The sequence below is a fragment of the Mastomys coucha genome, unplaced genomic scaffold, assembly GCF_008632895.1.
Source record: "Mastomys coucha isolate ucsf_1 unplaced genomic scaffold, UCSF_Mcou_1 pScaffold22, whole genome shotgun sequence".
NCBI lineage: Eukaryota > Metazoa > Chordata > Mammalia > Rodentia > Muridae > Mastomys > Mastomys coucha.
In genome coordinates, this window is record NW_022196905.1 from 67,497,129 (window position 1) to 67,514,386 (window position 17,258).

Below are 17,258 nucleotides of genomic sequence, written 5' to 3' on the forward strand. Positions count from 1 at the left end.
CTCTCTCTCTCTCTCTCTCTCTCTCTCTCTCTCTCTCTCTCTCTCTCTCTCCCTCTCTCTCTCTCACCATTTTACGCCTCAGCCTATCCCAGCTTATCTGACTGCCCACACAGATCAAAAATCCTGATGTCCTGGCTGCAAGGTCAGCCTTATTATGACTTTGATAGATCCCAGAAATGTTTGTTACTGCTGTCACCAACTATGTGGTAAGATTTATCAACCAAGCTGGCAGACAGTCAGAGCCCAAAACTGCTATTTTGGGGGCTCAAAACTGCTTACTCTTCCTGTGGACCAGGTCACTTGAAGGTTTGTCTTGGATGGAATCATGGCAGGCTGTGCTGCTGCCTGGGATGGTACACGGGGAGGGGCGGGGGGGCGGTTGAGAGAAGCTATGGGGTTAGAAAGGCAGGGAGGCAGGGGCACTGCTGGTTCTGAGAATAAAATCCTTTGTGAGCTCACACCCACTTTCTGGAAATACTACCTGAGGGGTACCAGTCTGTGCCCTGCCTCTTGATAGAAGAAGCAATTTGCAAATTGCATACTGCAAATTGCCAGTACCCATCTAATTATTGTTTAATCAACATAATCACTTGGTGATTGGCATTCCATTTTGCAAAATGGATGTTATTTGTCTGGAAGCTACCTAAGGAGACATGATAACAGTTGATTCCTGATTTAGATAGGGCAACTTAGATTTCTGGGCTCTTGGTGGCAGGAAGATAATCTACATTTGCCTGACTTTGCATTTTGATCTTTTCCCAGACACTCAGTGTGGTGCCATCCTGTCTCATAATGCAAGGCAGCAGCAGCAGCAAGCCCCAGATTCCAAGCGGCCATATGACCTCAAAGGAGAACAATCAACCCCAGCAATATTATGCCATGAGGCGAAGCAGTCAATTGATCACAGTGAGTGCTGCCAACCTAGGATGTGTGCACGTTCAATGAGGTCATTAGGCTGGAAACCCAGCATAAGTTAACAAGCATATTGGTTTCATGATATGTTGGGGGTGGGGAAGGCAAGGCAAGGCCTGGTGTAGTCCAGGCTGTACTCAAACTTGCTATGGTGCCAAGGATGACTTTGAAATCTCCCTGCCTTTACCTCCCGAGTGCTGAGATTACAGGTGTGTGTCAGCATACTCAGGCTTAGTGCTAGTGATCAAAGCGAGCTCCTTATGTGCTGGACAAACGCTCTACCAACGGCATCCCAACTGATGTGGATGTCATGCTCTGAAGTCTTTTTAACAGACTGAGTAACACCCATCAAAAGCTCTTGTTATCACTGGCATGATGAACAAATCAGAAATGGAGTACCAGGATGCACTGCTCCCTGGACACATTCCTGAGGGTTCACTTCCATGTTTATGTCAGAAATTTAGTTTAGGGAACTTATACATGTTGATGTCAAATAAATCATGGTTCCTATACCTCAGTGAACATGGCATTTACTTATGAACTAGTGCTATGATTCTGAGCTCTTGCATCGGAATGATCAACCAGTCAAGCCATCCATCCCTGGTGTAGAGTAAAGACACCAACAGCTGTGAAGTATGCCATCAGAATGCCTACTTTGGGAAGGGATTGTAAAGCTCTGTGAGAGCTGTTGGCCAAGAAGCTGGTGAAGATAGTGTGGATTAACCCCCAGCTTTGTAGTAGCCATGATGAGAAACATTCCCTGGTCACATGGGCCTGCCTGTCCCACTTCATGCACCCAAAGCTACTCTCTGGATGCAGAGGAACTGTGGGGAATGCCCTGTCCCTTTTAATTGCTCAACAAAATTTTACTGCCTTTCCAGCTTCAAAGACCAGTTCAAAGACCAGGTTCCAAAGGTTTCACTCTAGGCAAAAGTACAGTGGACCCTCTACATCAGTGGTGCAGCTAAGCAGACACAGGAAATACACAGAAAAGTGGCTGCACCTGGACTGAAGTGGTGGGGGGCAGGGATTGGGGGAACTTTTTCCCTGATGTGTCATCATTCTTTAATTAAAATACTGTAATTACACAGTATTTACATTGTATCAGACACAATCAGCAACCCACAGATGTTTTTACAGTTGTACATGGGAAGATGTCTATAGGTGAGATGGAAACATTATCACATTCTATCTGAGGGTCTTGGGCATTCTCAGGCTTTCTTATCCTGTATGAATATGTGTGGTGTCTGTGTATATTTGTATATGTACATATATGTGTGTGTGTATGAGTGTATGTATGTGTCTGTGTTTATGTTTGTCTAAGTGTGTCTGTATGTATGCATGGGTTCGTAGAAGTGTGCATGTGCGTGTGCATGTGTGTGTGCCTGTGTGTGTACATATGTGTGTGTGCTAGAACCAATTTCATGCAGATACTCAGAGATCACTATGTTCTCTTTTCGTCTTTTCTTTTGAACTTCAGGAGCTTATCATTCCCAAGCCAGCCAAAGTCACATAGCAAGACCCTGTCTTAAAAACAAACAAAATCAAACAAAACAGCAACAGCAATAAGACCAATCTAACAAAAGCACCCACCCAACAAACAAAAAACTCAATCCAAGCTGAGTGTACAGATGCAACACCCATCACCACGGCTCAAAGCCTAAGCTCTATATTATTGGCACCAACTTTCTCTCTTTGCGAATCAAGACTGCTTATAACTCAAAATCTAAGAATTTTAGGTGGAGGATTTTAGAGCTATATGTTCAGAGAACTTGGTAATTCTGAGGTTTTAAATAACCTCAGAATTTATGAATAAGTTGTGTTTTCTAAGTTTTAGTTTTCAGTGGTGGTTATTAACTGAAAACTACAAATTCCCCCAGAAGAATGTAGTATATTTGCATATATGGAATGTATATGATACTGAGCTATCAAGAAAGGGCAGAATAAAAACCACCACTTTTGGGTGAAGTGGTAATGTGTTGTATTGCTTAACTTCAATCAGTGTGGTGACAAGATAAGAAAAAGAAAAAAAAAACAATGTATATGAAATGATATTCAGCCATAAACAGAATGAAGTTCATCATTGGTGATGATATGGATGGGACCAACGTTATGTTAAGTGAAATAAACCAAACAGAAAACAAAACAAAACAAAAACAAAACAAAACAAAAAACTCCATACACTTGCAACCAATAAGTTATCCCTGTAGAAGGGAGTGGAATAATGTCCACTAGAGGACAGGAAGGGCAAAGGATAGAAAGCTGTCAAAAAGAAGCTTAGAACATGGCAACAGAATTGAAGACTCGTGTCTGGTTCTTCCAAAGTATTTAGAAAGCAGAAATAACCTGGTCTAACCCGTCAGAGCAGATAACTGGCCAACGCTCATCTAACCTAGTCAGAGCAGATAACTGGTCAATGCTGGTCTAACCTGGTCAGAGCAGATAACTGTTGGTCAATGCTGGTCTAACCTGGTCAGAGCAGATAACTGGCCAACGCTCGTCTAACCTGGTCAGAGCAGATAACTGGTCAATGCTGGTCTAACCTGAGTGAAGACAGGGATGAGAGCGTGCAGAGCATGAGATCTCCCCAATGGACAGGACATCCATAGCAAATAGATTTGTTGCAAGATGGCCACCTACCTCAGATCCATCACACCCATTAGAGGTGGTACAGTCTCCCCTCAACGTCCCTGAGAAGTTAACCTGTGGACATCCTTCTATATGTTAAATTGTCTCTAGATTATTTGTAATTTGCAATACAATATAAGTCCTAGTAGTTAGAATAGAACGTTCATGTGACAAGGGAAAGGACTCGGTATCTGTTCTATTTTCAAATTCTTTTAGCATTTCAATGTGTGTACACAGAGGCCTATGACTACATGTCTCATTTATAGAAAGGGTCTGCCTGCAAAATCAGCCAGCTTTCAGGAAAGTAGGACCTGGACAGCGAGTAATAACTGCCAAACTGACTGAATCCCAAGAGTCAGTCACTTCTGGATTTATAGTGTGTGAGCCAATCTGTTTGTTAGCTTAGTGGTAGTACGTGTGTGTGTGTGTGTGTGTGTGTGTGTGTGTGTGTGTGTGTAACTAAAGAAAACCTGAAACACCAAGACTCAAGACAGTAATGAGCTTACACTATCTAGTACATACAGGCATTTAGCCCTTCAAGTACACACCAGGGCTTATGAAACAAAACAGAATCTGACTGGCATGGTGGCAGGAAGAGAAAATTCTTCTTCCACGAGCCCATCTCTGTTCCTTGGTCTAAACACCTAGTGTGGTCACTCTCCCCGAAGCGCAGAGGGACAAGGTATTGACCTTTAAGTTCACTCAACTACTATCTTCACATTCACACATTTCCACGTCTGTGTAGTCACAATGCTTGGGAAACCAAGAAAACAAAAGTTAAGAGGGAAGAGGGAAACAACAGTGCTAAATCTGGGGAGTACCTGTCCCTGTTAGCAAGAACAGATGAAAGGACAAGGGGAAGTGTGGGGCTGGGGGAGGCAAAACAAACATGGTTCTTAGTACGGTGTGTAGGGTGATGGTAGCATGGCAGAACCCAAGGGTGGTTGCTATAGAAACACCAATGTCTATGGCACAGTCTCACCAGAGAGAAATTTCCCTACAAAGGGGCAGAGCCAGGGCTCATCTGACTCAATAGCTGTGTCTCAGAGACAAGGATGTGGTGCCCAGCTAAGGAAAGGGACACGCAGCATCCGAAGGACACAAGTCTCTGATTAGCTTCTCTCAGCCATGCAGGGGGAAAGAGTTAACATGAGGCCTATGAACGCCGTCAAGAACACATATACTTTTCAGACTTTCATATGCATACTTCAGCCGGGCAGTGGTGGTGCACGCCTTTAATCCCAGCACTTGGGAGGCAGAGGCAGGTGGATTTCTGAGTTCAAGGTCAGCCTGGGCTACAGAGTGAGTTCCAGGACAGCCAGGGCGACCCAGAAAAACCCTGTTTCTAAAAACAAACAAGCAACCCCCCCCCCCCAAAAAAACATATGCATACTTCAAAGAAAGGCAAAGAGCAAGACTGACAATATATACAACTCTGGACATCCCCCAAGTGGATACTAATCTGACTGCAATTATATAAAAATATTTGTCTTCACAGTAGCAAATAACAGTTGCATTAGAGAAGAGTAGCTAGATGTCTGTGTAAAGACAGTCCTTAACATTGTCTTTAGGTAACATGTTAAATTACACAGAAAGAAGGGCTGGAGATTTGACTCAGCAGTTGTCAGTTCCTGGCACCCACATGGAACCTTGCAGCCATCTGTAACCCCAGCTCCAGGGGATCTAACACCCTCTTCTGACCCCCTTGGGCATTAGGCAGGGACTTAGTGCACAGACATACATGCAGGCAAAAGACTTAGACACATGAAATAAACAATATATATATATATATTTTACAGAGAAATAATCATGAATGAAATTAAAAGAAAAGTGTCAATAATGAACATAATAATTAAAACTAAAGTTCCACTTTGTCTGGCTCACTTGTAACCAAAGCAGTGTGACACTGGAATTAATGACACTGAGGACAGCCTTCCATGCATGAAGTCAGCAATGGTCATATCAATGCATGAAGTCATCAATGGTCATATCCATGCATGAAGTCAGCAATAGTCATATCCATGCATGAAGTCAGCAATGGTCATATCCATGCATGAAATCAGCAATGGTCATATCCACGCATGAAGTCAGCAATGGTCATATCCATGAATGAGCAGGTGCCTCCACTGAAACACTTCTTGAAAAACTCAAAATAGCAGCATGCAATTTTGGAAGAAACTTAGCATATTTATTGGACACACACACACACACACACACACACACACACACACACAATCTTCTACCTGAATCAATACTTCTACTTTAAAAATCAAGCCTAAAACTTTGACATTTGAAAAAATGCTCATTATTTAAAAATACTAGAAATACTAAAAATGGCAGCCACATGTCTAAATGAATGTTGCTAAGCCTAGGGCTCTGCTCTAGGCCCACTAGTTATGTACCCAGAAGGATGAACACCACTGCACCAGGCTAAAACCACATATTTTTTCCTTCTGATTTTTCAAGACAGGGTTTCTCTATTTAGACTTGGCTGTCCTGGAACTCACTTTATAGACCAGGTTGGCCCAGAACTCCGAGGTCTGCCTGCCTCTGCCTCCCAAGTGCTGGGATTAAGGTACATTTTTTTTTTGTTAAAGTGTTTGGAGTAAAGATATATAGAATCTAGAATGTGTTTTAAAATGCTGTAGCAAAAAGGCAGGACATGATGATGATAAGGATAAAATAATGATGATAGTTATCAGAACTGGATAATGTATCCAGTGGGTTTTTTTTATGTGATTCTCAACATAATGTTTGAAAAATTCTATGCTAATAAATTAAAATCATATTTAGAAACAGCTAATGAGGTCACAATGCTTAGCAATAAATAAGAATTGTAAGACACAAAGTTTCATATATGTAGTTATAGTCACAAATATAGTTGCTATTTTTAAAATTCTTCAGGAAAGCTAGGCATGGTGGCACATGCCTTTAATCCTTGCTCTTAGCAGAAAGCATTAGAAGGGTCAGGGGTTCAAGGTCACCCTTAGCCACATAACAAGTTCAAGGCTATCTTGGACTATAAGAGAGCCTGTCTCAAAAACTCCCAAAATAAAATATATCAAGAAGAAATGCTACTTGTCCCTGTTCTGCCTGTCTCGTTGTATTCTCTTAAGTAAACCACTTAATTTAAATTTGCTCTAGACAGTCTTTACTGTCCCTAATAATGACAAGATTGTATGACTCAGCCTGGTTCAGCCATGTGCCCTTTTCATGCCTGTCACTACAGCTCCCTTGACGAGGAACACTAAGACACTGGTTGGGACAATATTTAGCTTAGGGAATGTTTTCTGTGTAAATTATTTTAGCTGACAACTAGCTGTTAGGTTCTGCCTGCTCTGATGTGTCTCCACCTTGTAAACATATAAGCTTGGGGAGAGTTAGGGGCGGGGGGTGAGCAATGAACACATCATCCTGTAAGCTGGGAACAGGATCCAGCGTGTGACTGAGAAACCCCACATTTGCTGTACATTTGAGCCACACTGAGGGCAAGCCACAATTTCTGCACTTCATTTTTCCTGACATCCGGCCACAATTAGCACTCAGAGTTCGAAGAGGGGTCTTAGGACCCTGAGATCTTAGGGTGCTGGTGTGCTCTGTTCCATCACAACACTCTGGTGTTCTATTTATTTCTCTACAGGAACATTGGGGGTGGGGGAGACACAATGTCATTGCTTGGCAGAATAGAAAAAAAACACTTTTTGCCTCGGTTTCTCTTTTGGATAAAGAAGAGTCACTATTATAAAGAAATAGACAAGATAGAAGCTGTCACCCCAAGGGGACTATTTACTCCTCCAATAAGAATCAAATAAAGGTAACATTATTTCTTACTATAATTGTAACTCAGTGGCTTGCGTGCTTAAGAAAGGGGTGAGCTGAAGACACATATACCATCATCAACACATGCAGTGTTTCTGTCAAGAAGGCATCCATTGCCACGAAGATTGCTACCTCCAAAAGCTGGAAGGGCCAAGGGGCCCCCACAGAGCAGAAGACTTGCAGCCCAGGTGCTTTTAAACAAAATATTCATATTCCATGAAGAGTGGCAGCCTCTTCCCTGCTGAATGGAGCAGCCTCTCTGAGTCCAGCACTTTGTGCGGCCTCGTAGGAAATTCTACTTGTGCCAGTTGGGAAAGAATGTTCCCAGTACGCACACTTGGAGAGGAAGTTGCAACCACAGGAGACAGACTAAACAACAGAATTCCCGAAAGCATTTGAGTCACACGTGTGTGTGTGTGTGTGTGTGTGTGTGTGTGTGTGTGTGTGCGCGCGCACACACACGTCACATTCCACTTCCCTAGGGCCTGAGTTCCGAAGGAACCACAGGGTGCCGGGGAACAGTTCAGACAGCCTCATGGTCCCTGTGCCAGATAGATTCTTCTGCCACTTCAGGGCCAAAAGTCCCAGCAGGAGAACAGATACCTGCTGTTCTCCTGAGGTCACACAAGGTCACCTGGGACATTACCTCCAAAAGGAGAATTTTATCCAGTCCATGTCATTAAGCACCTGTGTTTTCTAGAGACTTAGCCACAGGAGCAGACACAGCCTGGTGGTGTTTACTGGCAGGCTAATGGCCTTTTAGCCAGCACAAAAGGCCTGGTTCTGGAGAGGAGAACTGTCCTGTGTACCTCTTAGGGCAGCTGTTGACACTCTAGGTGGCCTTGGAAACCAGGTTGGAGTGTAAGTGCTGCTGAAAGGGAAGAAAAAGCTCCTCTGGATGCTCAGTAGAAGCCAGGCCCTTACTTTCCTTTCAGGAATGAAAGGATTCCCGAAGACGGTGGTTCTCAACCAAGGCTCTACTTCCCTCAAAGGACATCTGACAGTGATTGGGGACATTTTTGATTTGTCACAACTCAGAGGGTCGTGGATAGGGGACAGGGATGCTATGCATCATCCACAGCGGAAGAGCATCAGGATCAAAATGTCAATAGTTCAGCGGACAGCTTCTCTGTGGAGAGGTAGCATCAGCCATCTGTTCTTATATGGTCCTGTGTTTGTATGGTTTGTATGTACAAGTCTACTCGCATTCATGTGTTGCACGTGGAAACCTGAAGTTGGTATTGGGGTCTTGATCACTTTCCACTTATTTATTGAGGCAGCACCCCTCACAACTGACCCCAGAGCACACAGATTAGACTAGTCCTAACCAGCCCACTTATCCCGCCGATCCTGTCTCTACCTCCCAAGCACTGTGATTACAGAGGCCACCATGCCTGCCTGGCCTTTGCAGAGATCCTTGGGATTCAAACTCTCATTCCTTATAACTGTGCTGCCACTCTATATCCCCCGGGGTGCCACCTCCTAGTATTTGTGTTTTTAACAAGTTCCCTAGACAATCTTGATGGGCACTGACTTGAGAACTCTGTACATTTCTTGGCATCCAGTCGAGAGAGAGATCAGGCAGGAAGATGGTGAGGGTGGAGGAAGTAGATATGCTTGCAGATGTACCAAGAGCATCATCTGGTCTAGCCACCCTTAATAAAGGCACCATGGAGCTCTGGGGCTGGACAGGTGAGTGGGCCCCCCCAGAGCAGAAAGGTCAGAGCTCAGACAGGTTACCCTCACTGACAGTTATGCCACCAGAGCTGGGGCAGCCTCGCTGATACAGCTCAGAAGAGTTTAAGGCCTCCTCTCGTGGGCACTGCGTCTTCAGCTATGATTGCTCTACGCTGATAATGGGTAGGAAGTGGGGGATTTGTAGGCCTGAATTCCTACTTCATGGCTTGCAATGAAGCAGGACATGTGACAGGGTTTAGCAGAAACTCTGCTATCATATCTGTTATGGCTCAGGAATAACAAGCCAAGAAATGCTTCTGTGGTCCTGATCTCTCTCTCTCTCTCTCTCTCTCTCTCTCTTCCTCCCTCCCTCCCTCTCTCCCTCTCTCCTTCTCTCCCTCTCTCCCTCCCTTTGTCTCTCTCTCTCCCTCCCTCCCTCTCTCTCTCTCTCTCTCTCTCTCTCTCTCTCTCTCTCTCTTTCTCTCTCTCTCTCTCTCTTCCCCCCCCCTTTTCTCTCCTCAGAAGCTGGATATTTGCAGGTCCCCAATGTCCTTGCTCATCACTGCACAAGACCTGTCTAACTCAGCACCGTTGAGAAATGCCTGAGAAAGTCTTTTAAGGAATTGCCATGGGAAGAACCAATTCCCTTACAGGTGGAAGGTGGGAGCTGGAAGGAGGGAAACCAGAAGCAGGAACCTGAGCAAGGGAGACTGTTTCCTCCTTGTTCTGAGGCCAGTGGGGGTCGGGGATACTTATCATTTTCTTGAGACAGTTATAAAAATCCTCATGGCTAAAGAAATACGAAGAGATTCAGTAAACTTTTCTTCATGCATCGGAATATAAGATTTTTTTTTTTTTTAAAAAAAGATACACAAAGTTTGGTTTGCTCTTTGTGCTGACTCCTCTGGTTATTTTTTCAAATTCTACAGTAATCCCAGCCTTCCTCCTGAAATGTTATATGTCTAAGACATTTAACCTACATGCTAATGTTGCCTCAGTGATTAAACGTTAAACAAACTATTCCAGTCTTTTTATTTACAAGGACACAGGAGGTACTGGGTTAATCAAAAGAATCGATTTATTATCCTGAAATGAATTCGAACATTACCTTATATTTTATCATTATAATCTACTAACAAATACTCTACAACACCCTCTTAGTGTTCCATCACTTATAAAAACATTACAATCCCTTGATACTGGTTGGAATGAGGTGTGTATGTGTAAAGGAAATGAACCAGGGATATGAGGTGTGTGTGTGTGTGTGTGTATGTGTGTGTGTGTGTGTATGTAAGGGGAATGAGCCAAAAACATGAGTTGTGTGTGGGGGTTGGGGAATGAACAAGGGGCATGAGTCGGGTATCTTTAGATAGTTGGTTTTGGATCCCTGAGACAGGTTACCAAACCCAGTTTTACATACAAGCCAAGTCCTTCCTACCCAACTTCCCCTCTCTCACTCCCCAGGCCCTCCCTGGCTCTCTCTTCTATCACATTCACTTGTTGCTGACTCAACTCATTCCCATAGGGCTGGAATTACCTGTGCCTCAGTCTTTGGTGTCACAGCACCTGATAACTGTTGCCAAGGGAACCATCACTCCATTTCCATACGGGAGGACTCAGATTCTAGAGTGTCATATCCAGTGAGGGTCAATACTCCTGAGGTTTTGAGAACCTCACCAACTGCAGTCCTTATGGAGTAACCACTTGATCCTGACCTGAAGTCTCTCCCCCATCCCCAACTTTAATGAACATCTTCAATGCTCCCTTGCTGCCTTATCGTGGGTTTTATTGGCCATACCATAAGAACAGGTTTTCCTTGCCTAATGTGAAGAGTCAGATGCCCACTGTCAGGTACAAGTCAAACAAGTGTTTACTGAAGATTCCAAGGGAAATGACAACCACAGTGCATCTTCCTATGACCAAAGCCACCTGTCACCTACACAGATGCCACCTCTCATGAAGAAGACTCTGACAAAAAGGCCACAGCGACCGATCCTACCTCTGAGGAATAGCCAAGTACTTAGAAGCACTGAGTTGAATAGTACCCAAGCCACACACAATTCTTACAACAAAGCTTTCATCGTTCTCCCTGACCTTTATCCTGGAACACAATGTGCTCTATAGAAGCAGCAAAGTATAAAAATGTGTTTGGCAGCCCAGATGCGCCAGCGCTGGATCAGATCTCAAGGCTGCTCCATTTCCAGTCTGGGGCTCCCATTCCCAAGCAAATGTTTTGTAAAAAAACAAAAAATCTACAAATGTTTTTGAGACTGGTGTCCTTGAGCGAGTGTTCTCAATGCCTCTCCAGAGCCACATGGAGGACGTGCATGCTCACAATAAATCATTCCTTTGGGTCTCTATCATTAGTTGGCTCTAATCCTCTTAATTCCACACCTAATGAGGCATTGACTTGGCTAAACAACAACACAAAACCTGGGATAAATTACATTTATTACAGTATGATATAGATACCAGCATCTGTGTGGAATTTCTGCTCGAGCTACAGGGTCTTTTTATGGAGAATATAAATAATATATATTCTCCTGTGGTAGCAAAATCCAAATCTCTTTTAACATGCAGCTAATAGTCATTTTCTCATCACTCGGAAAAATCCACCTTTTTGTTCATGACTTCACTAAACAACACCAGGCATGCAGTTAGGTGAAGACTTTCTTCTCATCTTAAGTCTAGGGTGGTGAGTAGAGAAGGTAAACTAAGTCTCATGTCAAAGTTGATTTGTCTTTAAACAGATGCTAAAGGTAGAAGTTTTTTTTTTTTTTTTAAAGGTAGTCAAGTTGTATAATCTTCTGCCAGTTTTTATGGAGTGTGATGGTTTGAAGGAGAATGCACCCCCGCCCCAGGCTCACAGATCTGAATCCTTGGTCACCAGGGATGGTCTCTGAGGTTTTCAGAAGCCCAAACCCGGCCCAGGGGCTCACTTCTTCTGCTACCTGTGGATCCTGATGCAGACCCCTCAGCTCCTCCCACACCACCCTCAGCTCCTCCCACACCACGTCTGTCTGCATGCTTTCTACCAGGATGATAATAGACTTAACCTATAAAACTGTGGGCTAGCTCCAATTAATGCCTTTCCTTTACAAAGGTTGCCATGGTCAGGGTGTTTCTTCACAGCACTAGAACACCGACTGAGGCATAGAGTAAAACCTCAGATGAATTGCGGAGTAATTACCAACATCCTTATGATTTGAAATGGTCAACAGCACCCTTGGTGCCCAAGTATGAGACTGCCTTGGGTCTGGCAGTTTTTAACCGACCTGCTCCTGCCATCCGAGGGGGAGGGAGGGAGAGAGGAGGGGGCTACAGTGCTTCTTTCAATGAACCCAGAACACAGCTTCGGAAACATTGGTATTACTAGTCCCTTTTATCTTAAGCAATTGCATAGAGTGGGCTGGCTCATTTCACTTCGTATGTGCTGCTAGCATTCTTTCCTTCCACCTCACCATTTATGTGAGTCTAATTGTGTACCAATCATTGGGCTCTTGTGCAAGACTCATGAGGCTCCTGATGGAGCAGCTCAGCCGGCAGCTCTGAGCACTTTCTGATGATCCTAGTGTCCACTCAAGTGGACAGCTCTGAGCACCCCCCCCCCGATCCCCACCCTCGCTATCTTTCTACCTGTCTCTGGTCTACACCCTAAGTTCCACCATACCCTATAATCCAGCCAGGAAAAAGAACACTCATGATTGGCAACAGAGAAAATAATTTTCATTGCTTATCACTCCTCCTTCATAAATCCCCGATGTACTCTGTCAGCTTCGTCTTTCCAACTGTGGTATAGGGAGGCTGGGACTGGGGTAAACTGATCCCATGCAACCAAGACAAAGGCCTATTGTCTCTAAGGCTGGGAGGTTCGCTTGCTTACTGACAATACCTGCTTTTCTTTTCTTTTCTTTTTTTAGATTTATTTTATTATTATAGCTAAGTACACTGTAGCTGTTTTCAGACACATCAGATGCATCAGATCTCACTATGGATGACTGTGAGCCACCATGTGGTTGCTGGGATTTGAACTCAGGATCTTGGGAAGAGTAGTTGGTGCTCTTACCTGCTGAGCCATCACTCCAGCCCAATACCTGCTTTTCTTAATCTTTCTCATGTTGAATAAATGAGACCAAAGTATGTAAAGAAATGTACAAAACAATTCAATGTGCCACTGGCTAAATACTAACACCTTATTTCAAAAAGATTGACAGTTATAAAAACACTAAAAATCATTCCCAAGCATAGAACCCAGAACACAGGAAGGGGGCATGTGTCACATGCTAGGCTGGGCATAGGGACAGCTCCTGGCCATGGGTAGTACCCCGTCTACTAGGCTGGCCAGGAGGCCCCTCTATTCAGTGGGACCTCTTTAGCAAGTCTGAGAGCCAGGTTTATACAAAAAACTGCTCTGGCAGAGACTCTTGCTACAGTTTTCCTCTCAGAATTCTGCCATGTTCAGGTTCCACAGACTCCAGGAGAAGTTAGGGAGGAGGCAGGCACAGTGCAAGCAGGGTAAGTGACCCGCCTCACTCTTCTGAATGAATCAGGGTTCATCTCTGTAAAAACAAACACTTAGCTGCACTTCAGGTCCAATTAATCCTGAGTTAGCTCTACATTTAATAAAAATCAGAGTCAATTACCCTGTTCTGTCAGAGGCTCCAGACGATGACATGGTACGTGGTAGTTTGGTTAAAACCTCTTCCCCCATGCTGCCCTGGTCTCCCTTGGTGCATCTGTGACTCAAAAGCTATGATTGAATGAGCCTTCAGATGCACAGGTGTTCAGCTCACGGGGGACACCACACAATGATTCAAACACAGCGGCCATTAGTGTCCAGTCTCATTCTTTTCATGGCCAGGAAAGGCTAACCAAGAACACTTTGGGACAAGAGCCCTTTTGGAGTGGAGTGGGAGGGAAGAAAAGGTCATTGAAGACCCTCAACAGGGACAATGTGTGCTGTAACTTCTGGAAGTAATCAGGAGGAGTGAGCCAAACAGACGATTAACATTCACGTCCAGACAGTCTTACATGGCCAAGTCCAAGAGATCTGACTGGTTGAAGCAGGTCCAGGAAGAAGACTAAATCAACCTGGGCCCATCGAAAGCATGGGGAGATCCAAGGGCGTAATAAGTTTTAAGGTTTGCTCTTTGTTTTTTCCTTAGTAAGTTAGATTCCCCGATTACAATCTGGTCAGCATGCAGACAAATGCTACATCAAAGGAAACATGGTGACTTACGGCAAACATATCAATCAAGGGTTCCACTGGAAACCAACAAGCCCACACAGGCTCCTGCCAAATGAAGCCACCAAATGCTGGAGGTTGTGTGATCTGAACTAGGCCAATGTCCACATGTCCCCCACGTGTCCCCCTCCCAGAAGACTGCCACAATGTTTTCTAGGCTTCTAGTCTTGGCAAGTATGAGGGTTGTTTTTTTAACATCTTTCAGTAAAAAGAATAGCGGAATATTTGCTCATTGAATTATCTATGGGCAATAAATGGCTCAGATGTTCTCTAACTCTTCAAGTGATTTGTTTATGCATCTAAAATTTCTTTTTTAGTTATATGAAGACAATTCCTGAGTAATCATTTATTTGTAGAATACAATTCAGCTCTAATTTGAGTTTAATCTCTGTTCTGATATATTCTAAGCACACAAATATATATATATACACATATATATACACATATATACATATCTATATATACACATATATATATACATACATATATATATATATATATATATATATACACACACACATAAACTACACACACACATACACACCAGAACTGTGGCATCAACACCCTTCCAATTAAAGGCATTGCCTACTGTGACCCTTTAATGTGATCGTGCAGACAGGGCCAGTGGCTTCTTGCTAATGACACATGACGATGAACACTCATCTGGACACACACCCACACCAAACCCTATACCGAGGGCCACTCCGCCTTGTCAGGACAGCCTGTTAGATATACAAGCTACTGCCGTGTAAACAAAGCTGTCTATGGGAGGAGCAGTTATAGATTGGAGTGTCCTCGAATGATAGGGTCTTGAGTAAAATAAGAGCATTGGACTTGATTCTAAAAGTAAGTGTCAAAAGACCATGTTCTATGATTTCAGGATTCCCTAGTAGGAAGATGGAGGCATCAAGCACGTTAGTACACCATTAGCAACCGGGTCAAGTTCAGCAAAGTGCTCTCTAAATCCATGCTGACGTGGCCAGGCCATGTTAAAAAACAAACAAACAAACAAACACACACGCACACACCCCAAAACAAGGTTGGGCTGAATAATTATTTCTCTGAGGAAGGGTAAAGATAAGTGCCAACCTGTCCCCATGATGGGGTAGTTTGCGTTGAGAGACTTAGTAGTTTCTGTGAAGCAAATCTCATCAGCAAATTCCATCGCTCTTTCTTTGCAAAAAAAAGAAAAAAAAAAGAAAAAATTTATAGCTCATGTTTCTTGTTTTGTTCTGGTTTTGAAGTGTTTATATCAAGTGCAAAAAGCAGGCACCTCTCCAGTCACATGTCAGAACCCTTTAGGATCACTGAATAGTTGGGCAAACTGGAGGCAAGAAGAGCAAGAAGCCAGGACCACGGCCTGCATCAATGAAACTCTGCAGAGGAAAACAAACAACAACAACAACAACAACAAAACCAAACACCTCAGGGGTGGAAACAAAGCATCACTGGAAAAACTGATGAGCTCACTTCAAGTAGTAAACAAATTAGGCCAAGCAGGTGGAAAGGACAACGATTTACAAGTAAAAGGGACAAATATTGAAATGAAAATTTATGTCCCCCCAACCCCAAAAATTAATTCTTTAGAAGTACACATAAGAGAAATCGGGAGACTTATGAACCTGTTTAGATAAGTTTGGACTAAAAACTAGGTAAAGAAATATTTGGCAAGTATGAGGACACATAAATCAGCTGGGCCAGATGACACAGGGCCCCAGGGAATGCAGGAATTTAACTAATATGCTTACCGAACAATGGTGTAGTAAAAATGAATAATTATTCCTGAAAAATTGCCTTGCACTCAGGGAATGTCAGACAATTGGAAAAAGGCCCAACAACATGTGCTATTGATACAGAAAGAAACAAAAGAAAAGAGTAGTTTTAAAAAAAATCAGTGACTGATGTATGTTGTGGTGGGTTTAAAAATTGAGGGAACAATATTAGGGAAGTAAAAAAAAATTTATTTATTTATTTATTTATTTATTTATTTTATGTATATGAGTATACTGTAGCTGTACAGATGGTTGTGAGTCCTCATGTGGTTGTTGGGAATTAAATTTTAGGACCTCTGCTTGCTTTGGTCAACCCCTCTCTCTCAGCCCCTGTTCACTCTGGCCCAAAGATTTATTATTATAAATAGGTTCACTGTAGCTGTCTTCAGACACACCAGATGAGGGCATCAGATCTCATTATGGGTGGTTGTGAGCTACCATGTAGTTCCTGGGATTTGAACTCAGGACCTTCGGAAGAGCAGTCAGTGCTCTTACCCACTGAGCCATCTCGCCAGCCCGGGAAGTAAAATTTTTTAGGCTTTAAATAAAAAACCAAGGATGAATAAACAAAGGAAAAGCTGCAGGTCATTGGCTCACACCCCCAACATGTCTAGGGGAGTGTCTTGAAGATTTCAATGCTGTGCTGGATGTTATTAAACATACAAGGGATGGGGAGGGAATTTAGGATGGCTGTGCAGCATCTTAGGAAAGAGTTCACTGACATCATTAGTCTGAAGATTCAACGTTAGGGGAAAACAGATGCAAATGTCGGAATCACAAATTTGGTAGTGAGCTGCCTAGTTGTCTAAGGTTTCTACAACCTGCCATCTCGGAGATAATCCAAAAGGTGGATGACCCTTGAGTATTACAGAATTTATGGATGATACTCAGGTGGGGAATTCCCCTAAAGACTTGAGAGAAAGGAGGAGGGGCAAAGTAAGCAGACTTGGCTACATTTGGACAAGGTGTGAGCCAAGAGAACTCGCTAGAAACAGATATGACTGGGCTGGGGGAGTGGGACGGATGGAAAGCAGTGCCATTTGGAAAGGAGAACATTCGCCATGAACTCCCACCAAACAGGTATGAGATGGATGAGATGGAAGGCAGGTTTAGCATTCATGACTGTCAAAATCTATGTTTAGAGCACGTGACCCGAGAGTGATGTTCAGCCAGGAAGGGAAACTACCACCCTCTTCTTATTTCCT

The 17,258-nt window shown here is 43.5% G+C and overlaps 1 protein-coding gene and 1 long non-coding RNA gene across 6 annotated transcripts in view; one reads left to right on the forward strand and one right to left on the reverse strand.

The window, feature by feature from the left end:
* Window positions 1-17,258, reverse strand: part of Lnx1 (ligand of numb-protein X 1) — a 118,290-nt gene that overhangs the window by 56,686 nt on the left and 44,346 nt on the right. The window lies entirely within an intron of this gene.
* Window positions 184-7,148, forward strand: LOC116071268. Its single transcript, XR_004110797.1, has 3 exons — window positions 184-306; window positions 763-906; window positions 6,849-7,148. It is a non-coding gene; the product is annotated as an uncharacterized LOC116071268 (long non-coding RNA).